This window comes from Lissotriton vulgaris, chromosome 3_1 (genome assembly GCF_964263255.1).
Source record: "Lissotriton vulgaris chromosome 3_1, aLisVul1.2, whole genome shotgun sequence".
NCBI lineage: Eukaryota > Metazoa > Chordata > Amphibia > Caudata > Salamandridae > Lissotriton > Lissotriton vulgaris.
This window is the reverse complement of record NC_141689.1, coordinates 2,029,329,500-2,029,345,058: the sequence shown is the minus strand read 5'-3', so window position 1 is coordinate 2,029,345,058 and position 15,559 is coordinate 2,029,329,500.

Sequence of the window (15,559 nt, the reverse complement as noted above, 5' to 3'; positions counted from 1 at the left end):
AATCTATCAGGTATTGTAGAACCGCTTTATTGAAGCTTACTCAGGCTGATTTACATCCTACCCAGGAATGTACAACTTTGTTACGCCAGGAAGGACTACTCAAGTCCTCGCGGCCAAGGGAGGGGAGGGGAAATAGGAATGCTGATATGACCCTGAAGTATGGTCTTTTAAATACTCGTTCTTTACAGAGGCATAATTTAGAACTTTTTTCACTGCTGCAGGACGGCGGGGTTGATATCCTTGGGGTCACGGAAAAGTGGCTTGAGAAATCTTCTACCCCAGATGTGGTGGCCTCTCACCCTCCGAATTTCAATGCTATCTGGCTTAATCGCACGGGCACAAAGAGAGGAGGGGGGGTCGCATTCCTTTAAAATAGTTGCTGGAGGGCAGAAAGAGTATGCGCTGAAAGTCTTGGTGGAGCAGAGGTTCTAGGAGTGAAATTTGAGATGGGTACTACTTGCTTGGTCATCTTACTGCTGTACCGTCCTCCCTGGGCTAAACGTGCATTCTTGGATCTCTTTGTTGAGGTTGTCCATGACCTTAGATCCCGCTATGAGAATCTGATGGTAATGGGAGATTTTAACTTCCATTGAGAGATCTCCCCCAAGGAAGGGCAAGCAATCCATCTAGAAGAGGCTTTAACGGCCTTAGGCATGACCCAATTGGTGATCGGTCCTACCCACAATAAAGGCCATACCTTAGATCTGGTATGGACAACAGATTCTGCCCCATGACATGTCATTACAACGCCGTGTGTTTGGTCCGACCACTATTTAATTAGGGGCCAGAGGAAGGCCTATAGGGGCGGAGATAGACCGAGAGCGGCCTGGAAAATGGTAAGGAGATAGAATAATATAAATGAGGAAGAGCTGGCTGGTCATTTATTAAATTCCACTGTTTTAAACATAGTTAATGAGAACATCGAGGTTGGTAGTCAAAAGCTATTTGACAAATTGAAGAAAGCCATTGACGTTGTTGCACCGGCAAAAAAGGTGAAATGGGTTGACAAAGGGATCGGGGCACCCTGGTGTGATGATACCCTGAGAACGAAGAAACATGCTCTCCGGAAAGTGGAGAGAACCTGGATGAGGGATTATAATACTAATGCCCAGAGCCTATACTTGCAGAAGCTTGCACTTTATAAAAAGGCTATTCGGGCTCGTAAAGCAGAGTTTTTTGAGACCAGAATTGCGACAGCCCAAGACCCGCAGAAAGTAATCTTCAAGGTACTTACAGAACTGAGGAACAATAAAGAGCAGAAGCCGGAGATCTCTCAGGAAGATTGCCATAACTTCCAGGATTTCTTTACAAGTAAAATTGAAGATCTTCAGGGCGAAATATCTCCTACCCCAATTCTTGACTGTCCACCACAAATTATGCCATACACCCCTGAGGCACACCACTCCCTAAACATATTACCCTTGATTACTAAGAAGATGTTAACAAGTTTGGTGGAGAAAGTGAAATCTGGCTCTCAGGTGGACCCTTGCCCTCCTAGTGTTTTTAAGCTCGCTATGCCGGGGATTGAGGAGGACGTCCTTACCCTCATAAATAGGTCTTTGGAGACGGGACAGGATCCAACTTCCTTCAAAGAGGCCCGGCTGATCCCGTTTCTTAAGAAGCCTGGGGCCGATGTTAAAAATTTAAAGAATTATAGGCCCATCTCCCAAGTACCCTTCCTAGCTAAAGTGGTTGAGCAGCATGTTCTGACGTATCTCTCGAAACATCTGGAGACCAACGATCTGTTAGAGCGAAATCAGGCTAGCTTTCAAAAACATCATAGCACGGAGCTGGTGATGTTATCCATTTTGGATGAACTAAGATGCAGAGCTGAAAAGAAGATCCCCGGGGCCCTGGTGCTCTTAGATCTCTCCACCGCGTTTGACACGGTGTGTCATAATTTACTGTTGAAGCGTCTGAGAGATCTGGGAATCGGGGGGACCGCTCTTAGCTGGCTAACTTCATTCCTGCAGGGAAGATCGCAGAGGGTTCAGTTGTCAGACCTGGTATCTACAGCAGCAGCCATAACCTGTGGAGTTCCGCAGGGTTCTGCTCTTTCACCGCTCCTTTTTAATATATACCTGCAGCCATTGATTTCAGCTCTCAATCAGATGGATTGTCAGATTTACAACTATGCTGACGACACACAGATCATCATTCAAATTGAGGACTCATCTGGAGCCCAAGCCAGGCTGCATAACATCTTAAAGTTCACGAGTAACTGGATGTCCACCAACTCCTTGAAGATCAATCCAGAGAAGACCAAAGTGTTGCCCATTACCATCTCGGGCAACCCGTGGAACGATCGCTTCTGGCCCAAGGAGCTGGGCAGGACTCCAGTACCAGCAGAGGTGGTGAAAAGCTTGGGCATCCACATTGATGGTAGCCTATCTATGAAGAATCAAGTGTCTTCTGTGGTGGGCACATGCGTTGGCCTCCTTAGGCAACTGCGTAAAATCTCCCAACTGCTGTCCTTTTCTACTTTAAGGACTGTGGTGTCCGCAATGATCTTAGGACGTCTGGAGTACAGGAATGCCCTCTATGTTGGGCTTCCCCCGCAACAACTCTCAAGACTGCAAATAGTCATGAATGATGCAGCCAGACTTATCTTCGGAAAACCCAGGAGCACGCATGCCTCTCCTCTCCTGTGCCAACTACACTGGCTCCCCATTAGGCAGAGGATATTATTTAAAGGCCTATGCATCGCGCACAAGGCAGTCTATGGTAATGCGCCTAGCTACATCAAAGCTAGACTGGTGAAGTATATTCCTAGGAGGACTTTGCGCTCGTCTGAGGACACTCTTCTGGTCAGCCCTCGCTACCGCATGTCTTTCCTTGGTGGACGTGCCTTTTCGACCACCCTGCCGGCAGCTTGGAACAAACTACCACTCTGCCTTTGGAAGGAATCTAACCTACTTCTTTTCAGGCGGATTTTAAAAACTGTACTCTTCCGAGATGCGTGGGGCGCGATATAATCTGGTTTCCTGTTTCTGTAATGTTTCGGTCTTTCCAAGTACAAGCGCTTAGAGACCTATCGGTGATAACGCGCTATATAAATTGAATAAATAAATAAATAAATAAATAAATACCAATCCTGTACCAATTTTACTTGGGCTGATGATCCACTTCTTGCTGTTGTTGATATTGTTGGTGTCCACTCCGAGCCAAATACACTGCCCTCAGGCTCTGAAATGGAACTTGACACCAGATGCCCTGCTGCAGTACTTGTTGTGGGTTTGAGTAACGGGCCTTTAATTTCCAGCTGTTCAAAGTCACTGGCTGCCTCATCTTACCGTTGTGTACCAGGCAACATCAAGTTCTGTAAAAGGAATTAATGTCTTACTGTTCAGTGCCGATTTTTACAGTGGATCCAGAATTGTGGCACAAATGTAATGTTTTTTTGTAACAATGCAAGTTTTTACCCTTGTATTTTGAGCTAAGTGACGGGATAAGCTCTCCACCAACTCATATGCTTCAGTTTTTTTCCTCTACACCTATGTACACTTCGGACACTTCCTTCAGCTGTTGCTCAAGCATGTGCAACAATGGAATATATTGGCACATAGTACAGTACTCCTTGCTGACTTTACATGTGAAGACCTCAAAAGGAAGAAGTATCTCTGTCAGGATTTAACTAGGCCCCATTTGTCCATCAGAAGGGTCATGCCTTTCACAGTAGCATCCCCTCTTTGCATGACATATTCATTCATTGGTCTGTACTGCTAAAACAGACAGTCAAGCATGTAATAAGTTGAGTTCCAATGTGTTGCCATTTCATGGATGAGTGCTTTGACAGGCATTCTTTACTCACATTGAATGATCCACAGCTGCTTCCGGCCTTTAAAAGAATGGCTGAAATGTGTGCATATTCTTCTGCATGTGGTCAGTAAGCTGCTGACTATGGCTTCTTCTTTCAGAAAGTCTTGAACAATAATATTAATGCAGTGCCCCGAACATGGGGATTGGAAACAGGCACAATCATCCACGGCCTTAAGTATATTACTGCCATTATCTGTGGCGACAAAACACATGTTAAGCCCTCTTGGGTGCAGCCATACAAAGACCTTGCTGTTAAACTCTTCCAATATATTTGCTACAGTATTAGATTTCCCCATGGCGAACATGGCTACAGGTGCATGTTTCCGAGTGGCATGAAAAATCTCGGCAGTGTCAACAACACCTGCTTCAGATATCTGTTCTCTAACCCCCACAAAAGAGATCCAGTGTGCAGTGATGCACATGTAATCACTGTCTTGGCAAATGGTCCACATGTCTGTTGTCAGGTGGATAGTGTGATTAGCACTCTGCTGCAAAGGTTATCCAAGCAATTCTAGCACATTGTGATGTAGTGCTGGAACAGTAACTCTAGTGAAATAGGACCGGCTGGGAATCTTCCATTTAGGGCAGATGCTGACACAAATTCAAGGAAACCCACTCCTTCCACAAAAGAAAAAGGGAGAAGGTCCAGCGCTAATATTTTAGCCAGCTTTGCATTGTACAAATGTGTAGTTGGATGTTTGCGTTCGTACTGCCCCTCTGACCTAAGCATGCGGTCAATAGTAGGCTGGACTATTTTCCTTTCTGGTGCAGCTGATGCAGGTGACTTCTTCAACCCAGTTAGGCTCAACGACACACTTTTTTTCATTGCCATACTCTGTTGCTTTGGTGTCTCAGTCTGACTCTGAGTTTTCATACTACGGCACTACTGAGATGTTGCTGAGTCTGTGGGTGGTACCACTACACTGCTGGGGACAGAGCTTATCATTGCTCTCATGAGCAGCAGCTAGTCCGAGCAAGGCGACGAGGTTGATTTACATAACAGAGCGAACGGGAGAATTTCAGAGAGAGACAAAGTTGTGGAGAACCAGGAAGTTGGTGCAGCTACAAAATTAGCGGCTAGAACATTGAATACACCATATCCAGGTTCGCCCCTGATGAAGGCACTTTGGTAGTGCCGAAATGCATTGGGCTCCCTCATAAAATGTATAACATTTTGCATTGTAAATCATAACATGAATTTGTAATGTTAAGATAATATTGATTGTTATTTTGGAATATTTTTGTCAATTGATACATGTTGGAAGAGGACATATGATATGACAGATAAAAAAGAAGAGTAAAAATATAAAAAATAAAAAACAAGATACAGCAATCACAACATGTTTATGTTTTGTTAAAAAGGTATTAACAGTTCAGGTGCATAGCACCAAGTGAATAGTGCATGGTTCGTTGGGCTCACATACCCAACATAAACTAGCTATAAATCAAGGGACTGACAAACCCAGTAACCATAGCACCATAGACAAACACAGCATCAAAGAGTGCACGGAGTGCTCCCTTATCCAATAAATTGGGGACAGAGCTAGACATATCTGCCTCTTGTTCACCTTCCACCACAATCATATCTTCTTCTTTTTCTTCCCCACCAACAGCAATGGATGCAGTTTTACTTTTTTTGTACACTAAGTATTTATGCCTCTCACTGGATAATGTGGTGTTTTTTGAGATGACTTGCTTGGCCTCTGGTACCATAGTTTGCACCAAGCTTACCCAGACAAACAGTGTGTTGACAGATTGAGCATATAGCAATGTTCTCCTCCTTACTGCTAACCAAAGAAAAAGTCCCAAACTGGGGAGGTGAACTTTCTGGTGCTGCCACTTTCAATGCCAGATGAATTGGAGGGTGGGCATGGAATTTGACTCTGTACATACAGTACCACTACCTAGTGAGGTTTTGGTTGAGCTGGATTTAGGTCCACGCCAGGCCTTAACAAATGCAAATATGAAAGCTGTAGGCCGTGTTGATGTTACCTGTCTTGGTGGTATCTGTGCCACATCTCTCACAGCAATTTTGAATGGGGTAATAATAATGTCAGTCTCCATCTCCAAAGGGGCGGGAGTGATGTTCATGATGACTAGCTCATCATCATCCTCCTCTTCTACATATTCCTCCATAACTCTAAGGCTTTCTGGAACCTTCCTTTTCCCTAGCCTTCTCCCGTGGCGTGCCTCACTTTCAGACTGAGCTGGTGGCTTCCAAGTGGTATCTAGATCATCAGAAGGGGGGCTTGAAAGAGAAGTTGGACTAACCCTCCTTTTCCTTGCTGGGGATCTGAAAGACAATGGATCTTCTGAAAGAGTGGCTGTTCTCAGTCTTCTGCAGGAATCTCACTTTCCTGAACTGCCCCTACTACATGAGGAACAACTACCATTGTGGGCAGTTGTTGTGGCTGTTGTTGCCCACTTATCTGCAGAGGTTCTGCCTGCGTTGATTGGGTACTACTTTGCGATAATGACATTTCAACATCACTGCTCGTTGGTGTTTGAGCAAATAGACTCGCTACCTCTGTGACACTCAGGGGCTTGGGCCTAGGTTGGTGGAGGGGGCCCTCTGATGCGGAGTAGCTGCTCCCAGCTTGCTCCCCGGACACCACTGATGCAGGCATAATTTTTTGTTTCCCAAAAAACGAATTAGCTGACACACAAGTCTTGGTAAGCGGCAACGCCACTTCCTTCTTCTCTTCCTTCTACTCACTGGAACCTTTCTTGCTACTGGAGGACCGGGTGCCTTTCTTTGGGGCCATCTTCTTCATTCTGATGTCAGCAAGAAGCAGTTGCACAAGTTGCAGAGATGTCTGTGGTCACACATGGACGTGACATGGTGCGCAGCAGGACTTATGACTGGCAGTACAACGGGTGATGATGACACCTCCTCCTCTGTCATTTTGTGCACCTAAAAGCAAAGAAGCCACGAGAAGAACATCGGTGAAATGTTGCATTTGTTGTTGTGGTTCAATTACTACTAGTACAAACAAACAAATATAATATATAACTTAGTATGTGGTGGTCACACTTGTCAGTTTAAGTTATTAAAAAAACATAACAGTGTAGCCATTTGTGAGACTTTGACAACAAGGGCGTTCATGGTATACTGTGTACACTCAGGAAAGATAGGAAAGAAGAAGAACAAAAACAAAAAAGCATGAACTGCCGCGAGTGAGCTGCCACGGGTGAGCTGTAAGTATTCTGAAGGAGCTGTGGGTGCTCCTGTGCTCTTCCTGACACCTGCAGTACCTGGGGCGGGCACGTAGGCTCCTCCACCGACCAGGAGGCCAACTCACACTTTGGTGGGACTCCTAGTCCCAGAGTGCAACATGGGACATCATCACCAGCAGCTGCAAGGGAGGCACGGCCTGAAGCCTTTTAAACGCTGCTCGCACCCTGCGGTGACTAAACATATTTTCACAATCTGTCTCCAAATGCAGTGTGCTTTGAGCGAGCACCCCGGGACTTGTTATACATTTAAACTGGGTTGTTGTAACATGTACACTAATGTTATTAATTGTCTCACATGTACTTTTTGGTCGTCTAAATTACCCCAAGTAACTTATATTGTTGCCTTTTGGGTTTACGTATTTTCAGTCTTAGTAGCCAGAGTATTACAGTCTATGTTTACACTCCGTTTTTTGCTGCTAATTATATTAAGCACGTTGCACTTTTTCCCTTTGGGGTAGTGTATTTTTAGCATAACTAGCCTGTATGTTCTGGTTTGTGTTCAAATGCCCTCTCTGCTGCTAATTATTTTAAGCTCATTGGACTTTTGCCTTCTGGGTTAGTGTATTTTTACCCTTAGTAGCTTGTTCACTCTGGTTTGTGTTTACATGCTCTCTCTGCTGCTAATTATTTTATGCATGCTGCACTTTTGCCCTTTTGGGTTTAGGCTTTTTAGCTTCATTACATTGCACTTATTGGCTTATGTTTACATCTCCTCTCGACATTTAAGTCCCCAGTTGGTCGCATTACACGTTTTTTCCTAGGGTGAGGTTCTGTCCAGGACGGTGCTCACTCAAACCTCATTTTATTTCGATATGGGGAAGCGTGGCTATGTACCTAAAAAAATACCTCAGTACTAATACCGGCCTCACACCTCTATTGATAGTATGCTTCAGAGAGCCATTCGGGTAGTCTCAAATGAAATCAGGCTAACTGAAAGGCGGCTTTCTTTAACCCCAGATCTTTTTCCCAAACCCACTGAACCACCACTCTGCGCAAACCAGTCTGGGTTCGACCCCTAGTCCATTAAGATCTTTACCCGGATAAAGCAAGTCCTAGATATCACCCCCACAATCTCCCCCAGCAATCTCAAAAACTTGTAAAGGCAGAATAAACACCCCTTTACCCAAAGCTGTGAGACAGAAAACAGGCAAAGGGAAAGGTCCAACTAAATTGACTAGCTCAGAAATTAATTTCAGTGACGGTGTACTAATCAGACCAGGACGAGAAGTAGAATTCCTCTTCAAATCCTGCAAAAATCCTGAATGCCCTTCATGGGGGAGGAATTTGGTAGTGGAACTAGAGGCACAGATGAGAGCCATTGTAAAAGAAGAATTAGTGCTTAATCTTGGGAATTGAACCAGAGGCCAGACTCTTGCCCCGTGTGCAATAAATAATCCTCTGGCAAATACATTGTTGCCTCCAGTAGAGAAGAAAGACTGAAGCACACAGACGGATAGAACAGAGTAATCCTTATCTTCCAGAGGTCCACCTCTTCCTAGCCCATTGTGTCCACCTCCTATGAATGTTGACAAGTCCTGGGCTTGCAACTCTAACATCAATCTTAACAATTATACTGCAAGCTCCCATCCTGCCCTGAACCATGGAGGCTTATGCAGACTAAAGTCAGGGTAGTGCCCATCCCAGTACACAGCGAGGGCCGAGCCTTGGTTTCTCTGGCCTTGCCAACAATTTATTTACCCCCAGCCTCACTCCCTTATGTTATAGTTTTGACTGGTGTACCTGAATTAAAAACCAGACAGGAAGAACTACAGCTGGAACTACTCCCCTATGATAGGGCAGGTGAGATATTACTGGTTCGAAGAGTGAGATGGGTTGGCAAGAACTCTATGTCAATTAACGGTAACCGTATAGTCATCAATTTTCGGAACTCACAGACAGTCTCATTTTTGGCCCACCAGTTTCCCAGTTTTCATGCACCACCCATAGGGATCCAATTACACACTTTGGGTTTTTTCTATGCATGTGACTACCCACAACCATGGACCCCAGGCACAGGAGCTCCAACACATTGGTCCTATCTCCATCCTACATCTGGCCAATCTTTCCTGAATCCAGTATAACATCGCAGTAACTAATAGGTTTGGGGCACTTGAAGAGGTGGATTGACTCTCGCGCTGATTATTCCACTAGATTGGGTTCAGGGGGGACCACCGGGGATCCTGATCTGAATAATATTGGGTCACAGACCATGAATATTGCAGGCGTGTCTCAAGTGACTAGCTTCGACCACAAGGCCCCGCTGGTGTCCTCTCAGGAGCAGTAACAAATCAAGACTCCTGTTCTTCTGAACTTGTAACCACAACTAGGGTTAGGAATAGTTCTATACTGCAAGTGGGAACTACAGAACTCAAGATTGAGCAGGAGCCCACATTAGTCCCGAACACTTCAGGTCCCACTATGCAAGATGCTATTGCGAGCCTGGGCCTCCAGTTGAGGGTGCTGTTGTGGAACATCGCCGGAATTAAAAACAAAGTCCATAACCCTGACTGGATGCAATTTGTACAAAACTATGAGGTGTGCATGTTCCCTGAGACTTGGTCTAGATACAATATTGTTATGATGTGTTTTTCAACCTTTTATGTATTAGCCACTATGGGAGGTAGAGGTAGACCTAGGGCTAGGGACATGGGTTGCCTCTCATCTTGACTGCACCGACAGCTTGATTCCGGTCCAGGGAAGACATGGCTTGGCAGTTCGGGCTGGACTGTTCCCATGAGGCACAGGGTCAGACTGATTTGCATTTGGCCATGTCTGAACTGGGGTGGCGGAGTGAGCTAAAGAACGTGATGGATTAAACCCAGATCAGTTGACTGGGGTGAGTGTTTGTATTGTCAACGCTCCGTCCATCACAACCTTTGGTTTTTCTTTCTTCTTTCTTCTTTCCAGGTTACAATGTACCCAGGATGTATTGGCTCCTACCAATATGCATGAACATGGGGTTTAGACAGATACGGGAGGCTTTTAGAGTTATGAGCAACTACAACGTACCCCCGATTGTCTTTGCTGTGTCCCGTTTCCCAAACTCCATATGACTCAGGCGTCGCAAGTTTTTAAATCTCCCAAGCGCATGCTAAATTTACCCCTTCCATCTTCCATTTTTATGATCTTATTAAATCATGAATTTCCTGTTTTTAAATCTTAATATTTTTTAACTTGTCATGAAATTTGTACAATTAATTACTAATGGTTATATTCTGTAATGTTTAAAATTTAGTGATATATGTATTTCATCTTTTGCTTTTATGGTCTACAATGATCAAAATAAAGCTTGAAAATGGAAAAATTCAAATGTAATGGAAGTGGAACCTGTTTGGGATTAATTTGCTCATCGTATTATTCAGGGAGCTGCAGCTGGCAAAGGTGATGGAAGCAGTAAGCCACGAGGAACAAAGGAAAGACATGCAGGCCTATATGGCAAAAGCAGCACACTTATAATTACCACCAGAAATGGCCAGTAGCCACATAGACACTCACATTCACAAGCAACAAGCAGGAGACCTGCATGACAATGAACTGAAACAGGCCTATAATAGCTGGTCAAAGAAGGCATGCTAAACAACACAGCTTCAATGCAATAAAATGCAAAAATGAAATTCCACAGGGCTAAACAAGGTGTGCAAGTTACACAACAAACACACCACACACACAACAAAGGCATCTATTTAAAACACACTAAAAAAGTGAAATACCCCCAAAAAGACATATTTTGTAATTCAATCCAATGCCATTCATGCCCTAAATGATGTTTAAAATAATTTGATTCAACACACACTAAAGGAACAGTTGTTTCATCATGCACCCATGACTAGCTCTGGGCCTACTGGCTACCCACAATATTTTTGTTTTTTGAATGATGGAAAGTACAATTGAAGTTTCAGCAACTGCAATGCCCCCATCAAACAAACGATTTAGAAAAGGGGGTGGTGATGAACAGAGTGTCTGAGTTAAACAGACCACTCTTACCCAGTCCAAAGATCAGGGCTTGATCCATCACCGTTATTTATCTCACTGCCCCATCCCAGCTCAGAACCTGGCTATATGCAAATCAGTCTGTCCCTGGCCCAGTGCATCATGGGAACAGGGCAGACTAAACTACCAAGCCAATTCTTCACCAGAGAGGAGACAAGCTACCGGGGACCGGTTTCTGGCATTTCAGCCTTCTTCGGCCCGGCTTGCTTGAATCCTGATGGAGCAGTGAGAAAGGGACTCATGTCTGAGTATACCCTGCCACACCTATAGTGGCCAAAAACGATTTAGAAAAGGGGGTGGTGATGAACAGAGTGTCTGAGTTAAACAGACCACTCTTACCCAGTCCAGAGATCAGGGCTTGATCCATCACCGTTATTTATCTCACTGCCCCATCCCAGCTCAGAACCTGGCTATATGCAAATCAGTCTGTCCCTGGCCCAGTGCATCATGGGAACAGGGCAGACTAAACTACCAAGCCAATTCTTCACCAGAAAGGAGACAAGCTACCGGGGACCGGTTTCTGGCATTTCAGCCTTCTTCGGCCCGGCTTGCTTGAATCCTGATGGAGCAGTGAGAAAGAGACTCATGTCTGAGTATACCCTGCCACACCTATAGTGGCCAAAAACGATTTAGAAAAGGGGGTGGTGATGAACAGAGTGTCTGAGTTAAACAGACCACTTTTACCCAGTCCAAAGATCAGGGCTTGATCCATCACCGTTATTTATCTCACTGCCCCATCCCAGCTCAGAACCTGGCTATATGCAAATCAGTCTGTCCCTGGCCCAGTGCATCATGGGAACAGGGCAGACAAACAACACCAACTTACTTGTAAAATCTCAAATCCAAAAGTCCTCAAATCTAAACGTTTTCAAATCCAATGATGTATGATGCAGCCACCACAAAGTGTGATCTTCCAGCTCCAATCCAAATGAAAAGTGAAAAGGACATAGACAAAGCACTAGGAGGTACCTGCTGGACAGAAACAGGAAATTGGAGACTCTGGGGCACTTCCTTCCTCTCCCAAGCAAAGGTTTTTAGAAAAAAGGACTCCTTGCACAAAAAGTACAGTCAAATTACAATCTGAAGAGTTTTTTTCATCCAAATCATAATTTCCGAGAAGTTTTTATGCTGATAGAGAGATATTCTTCTCCAGATTGCAAATTTTGCATGTTCAGCATCGCGAGCTTTTCTCCAGAAAGCCGTGACTTGACCACATTCTGCACTCTCGGCAATCAGAGAAGCTATGCGAGATTGCCAATGGGGCATAAGAAAACCCCCTGGGTTTTTGCGGCCCACATGGTGTCAATTTTACCTGAAATCGACCCTGATGCCTCTTCATATGTCGATGATATTTACTTGATGGATGCTAATTAAATCCTCATCTAAAACACGTGAATTGCATGTGTACTTATTTCATGTCTTTAGGTTACAAATTTAATTTCGCAAAATCATGTTTTGCCTTTTTGTCAGCTCTTTTCCTTGCTTATGAACGGAATAATGATGGTAGGGGGTTGGCACCACACTTTTGGGGGAAATGTGCTCAATTGCAACCTCCAACTACCATCGAAAAATGACAGTCTTTGCTGGGTTTTTTGAATTTCATCAGACCCTATATTCCAGATTATGCCCAGCATATCAAACTGCTATACGCGTTGATACAACTTTCTTTTTCATCTTCCAGTTGGCTTCCGGAAGACACCACAGTGATGCGGTCTTTGCAGTCTTATTTGCTTGCAACTTCATTCTCGTTAACCAGAGACAATACCACAAATTTGATCATAAGGATTGTACCAGAAACATCAGGATTCACTTACATGACTTTTAATGAGGGGGACATGTTTCCCATTGCATATACGTCACATTTGTATACTCCTGCTTTTACTGCATTCTACAAAAAAGATGTTGACAGCTGTACAGATGGCGATTCTGATGGAACACTCTTGGGCTTAGGGCAAATGCATTGTCAAGGTTTCGCTCATGCCTGCTTTAAAATCTGTCACAAAGGCATGTGTACCAAATTCAAAAGCTCTGCATCCTCATTGAATGCAATGTGCTAGTTTATTGACCTCGGCTGATGTCAATTTCGTCTTTGATCCTTCTCTGCAGACATAAGAGATTTTACAACATGAACGGGTTCAACCTCTTCCATTGCCCCTACTCCCTCTTGATCAGTACATAAGTATAATTTACACTGATGGGTCTGCACAGCTGGGTTTGATTCTAAACATGCTTGTTCTGCACCCTGTGCTATTGTGGCAGGTACAATAGAGGACCATGATTTTAAGTCATCCATGGTTCACACACAATCTCTTGGGAAATTGCACAGCACAATTGACCAAGTTACCTGGTTTGCTCTTGGCCCTTGAGTTTGCTGATCCTAAAGTACCTACTCTTATAGTGTGCTGTTTCCTTCTACTACGTACAATCCTTTAATGACAATGCATTCTTTCGGAAACAGAATAAGTTTTGTGAGTCTAAGAGTAGCGCAATATAGCATAAAGTGCTTTACGTCCGGGTGGCTTCTCTTAAGGAACGTTTGCCACTCACACATGTTATGCATACACTTGGCCATCAACATGTGGGAGCACATGCTGTGGGTAATTCTATGGCTGATGAAGCAGCCAAATCTGCAGTAGTCACATGTTCTGTTGCAGCTGTTACAAGGTCCATGACTAAAATTGATGATGATATTTTATCAGCTGTTGCTGCGACGAAGGAGGGGACAAAGTTTCCCCAATGTTTCCCTTCGTGTTATTCCTATCACTTGACCACTGATCAGGTCCCGTTTGTGACTATTCCCTTAGTGGGTGATCGATTTATTCCCAACGAGGACCGCAGACTTTCATTGATTGTGGCTGCATGGCAGGAATGACTATTGCACATGCCACAATTTCTCTTTTACAACAACATTATGGATGGCGTGGCTTATACCAACATACCACCAAATGCAGAAATATGTTCTTTCAGGTGACATTTGTAAACAGATTAAACCTTCTACTGTTTCACATCCACCACATACTCAACTTTTCATTTCAAATCAACCGTTTGGTTGTATTTATATTAATCACTGCGGTCCATTGACATCAGACACTGCTTTCAAATATATTTTGGTTGCAGTGGATTTGTGCACTAGGTTCCCCTGGGTTTGGCCGCAGCGCTCTGCTGACGCTCGTACTGTTATAAAAGATTTGCATGTCCTTATAGGGACATATGCCTGTGGCATCTTCCATTCTGACCAAGGTCCAGCTTTTGCCTCTAAGGCGTACCTTGATTCAATGAAGTCGATGGGGATGCAGGTTCACTTCTTGCCTCCATATCAGCCTGAGGGCAACTCTGTTATGAAGCAGGTGAACCGTGACTAAAAGAAATCTTTAACAGCAAGGGTATTAGGAACATGCTGGGGCTGGTTGAATCATCTCTATGGGGTACAACGTGCACTAAATAATCTCCCAAGAAGATCTCTGGGTGGGCCCCCATACAAAATGACCTTTGGCATTAAGATGTTTGTGCCAGACCTTAACGGTCCACACATTGTGAAGGCTGCCACAACATTTGACATAGATAACCATTGTAGTATGTTATAGGATCTGCAAAAGAACGGATGCACCATTACTGGTCCCGGTTTCTTGCTGGCTTCCTAAAGTTGGTGATAGGCCTGGGAGAAGGTGGCAAACAAGAAAGAATTTGGTCCCACATACCATGCTCTGGTTCCAGCCTTTGGTCTAAAGGGCACCCACACTGTGATCTTACCTCCATTGCCTGGATGCAATGTCAGTCGGTTCATTTCAATTGAACATGTCAAGTTACACCATATAGCCGATAATCAATAGTATGACTACAAGCATTCCGTGTTGGGATTTATCACTTCTTCAGATGAATTATGTTTCCCCTGAGTCTCCCCAGCATTTGGAAAGGGAGGCTGAGACCTTCATTGATTTGTTGCATGTTTTGTCTTCAACGTCTACTACAGTGGTAAACGAGTATGCTTCCCCACATGTTGAATTTTTAGTTGATATTCAGGAAGCTATAATGTGTTATTCGCTTAATGAAGACCAACCCCCTTTGCTGAAAATCAGCTCCAGCGGTTACTATATTGAACAAGGTAACTTTTCTTCAGATACATTATTGTTGTCTTCGTCTATTGCTGTGCCTTCCTACACGGATTTGCATTTTCATATTGTGGTTGAAAAGAACTTACCTAGTCCCTCTATCGACTTACATCTGGATCGTGTTGACTATGGTGTTCCTATTTATGTGAATTGGAATTTTGACTTTCTTTTTCCTTTTGATTAATTGCCACTACTTGCTTGAGTGCTCAGCTGTGGATCTGGTTGACGGTGTATTGGCCTGCATATTTCTTCACATAAAATGAATGGAGACCAAACCCTTGTTCATAATTGCTAGTGGCATTGTTTGGGACGATGTATAAGGTCCTACAGAGACCCTACAAATTCAATATGTCTTCTGTGTTTCCTTTGGAGATGTTGTTTTACCTGGAATGCATTCAGATGAT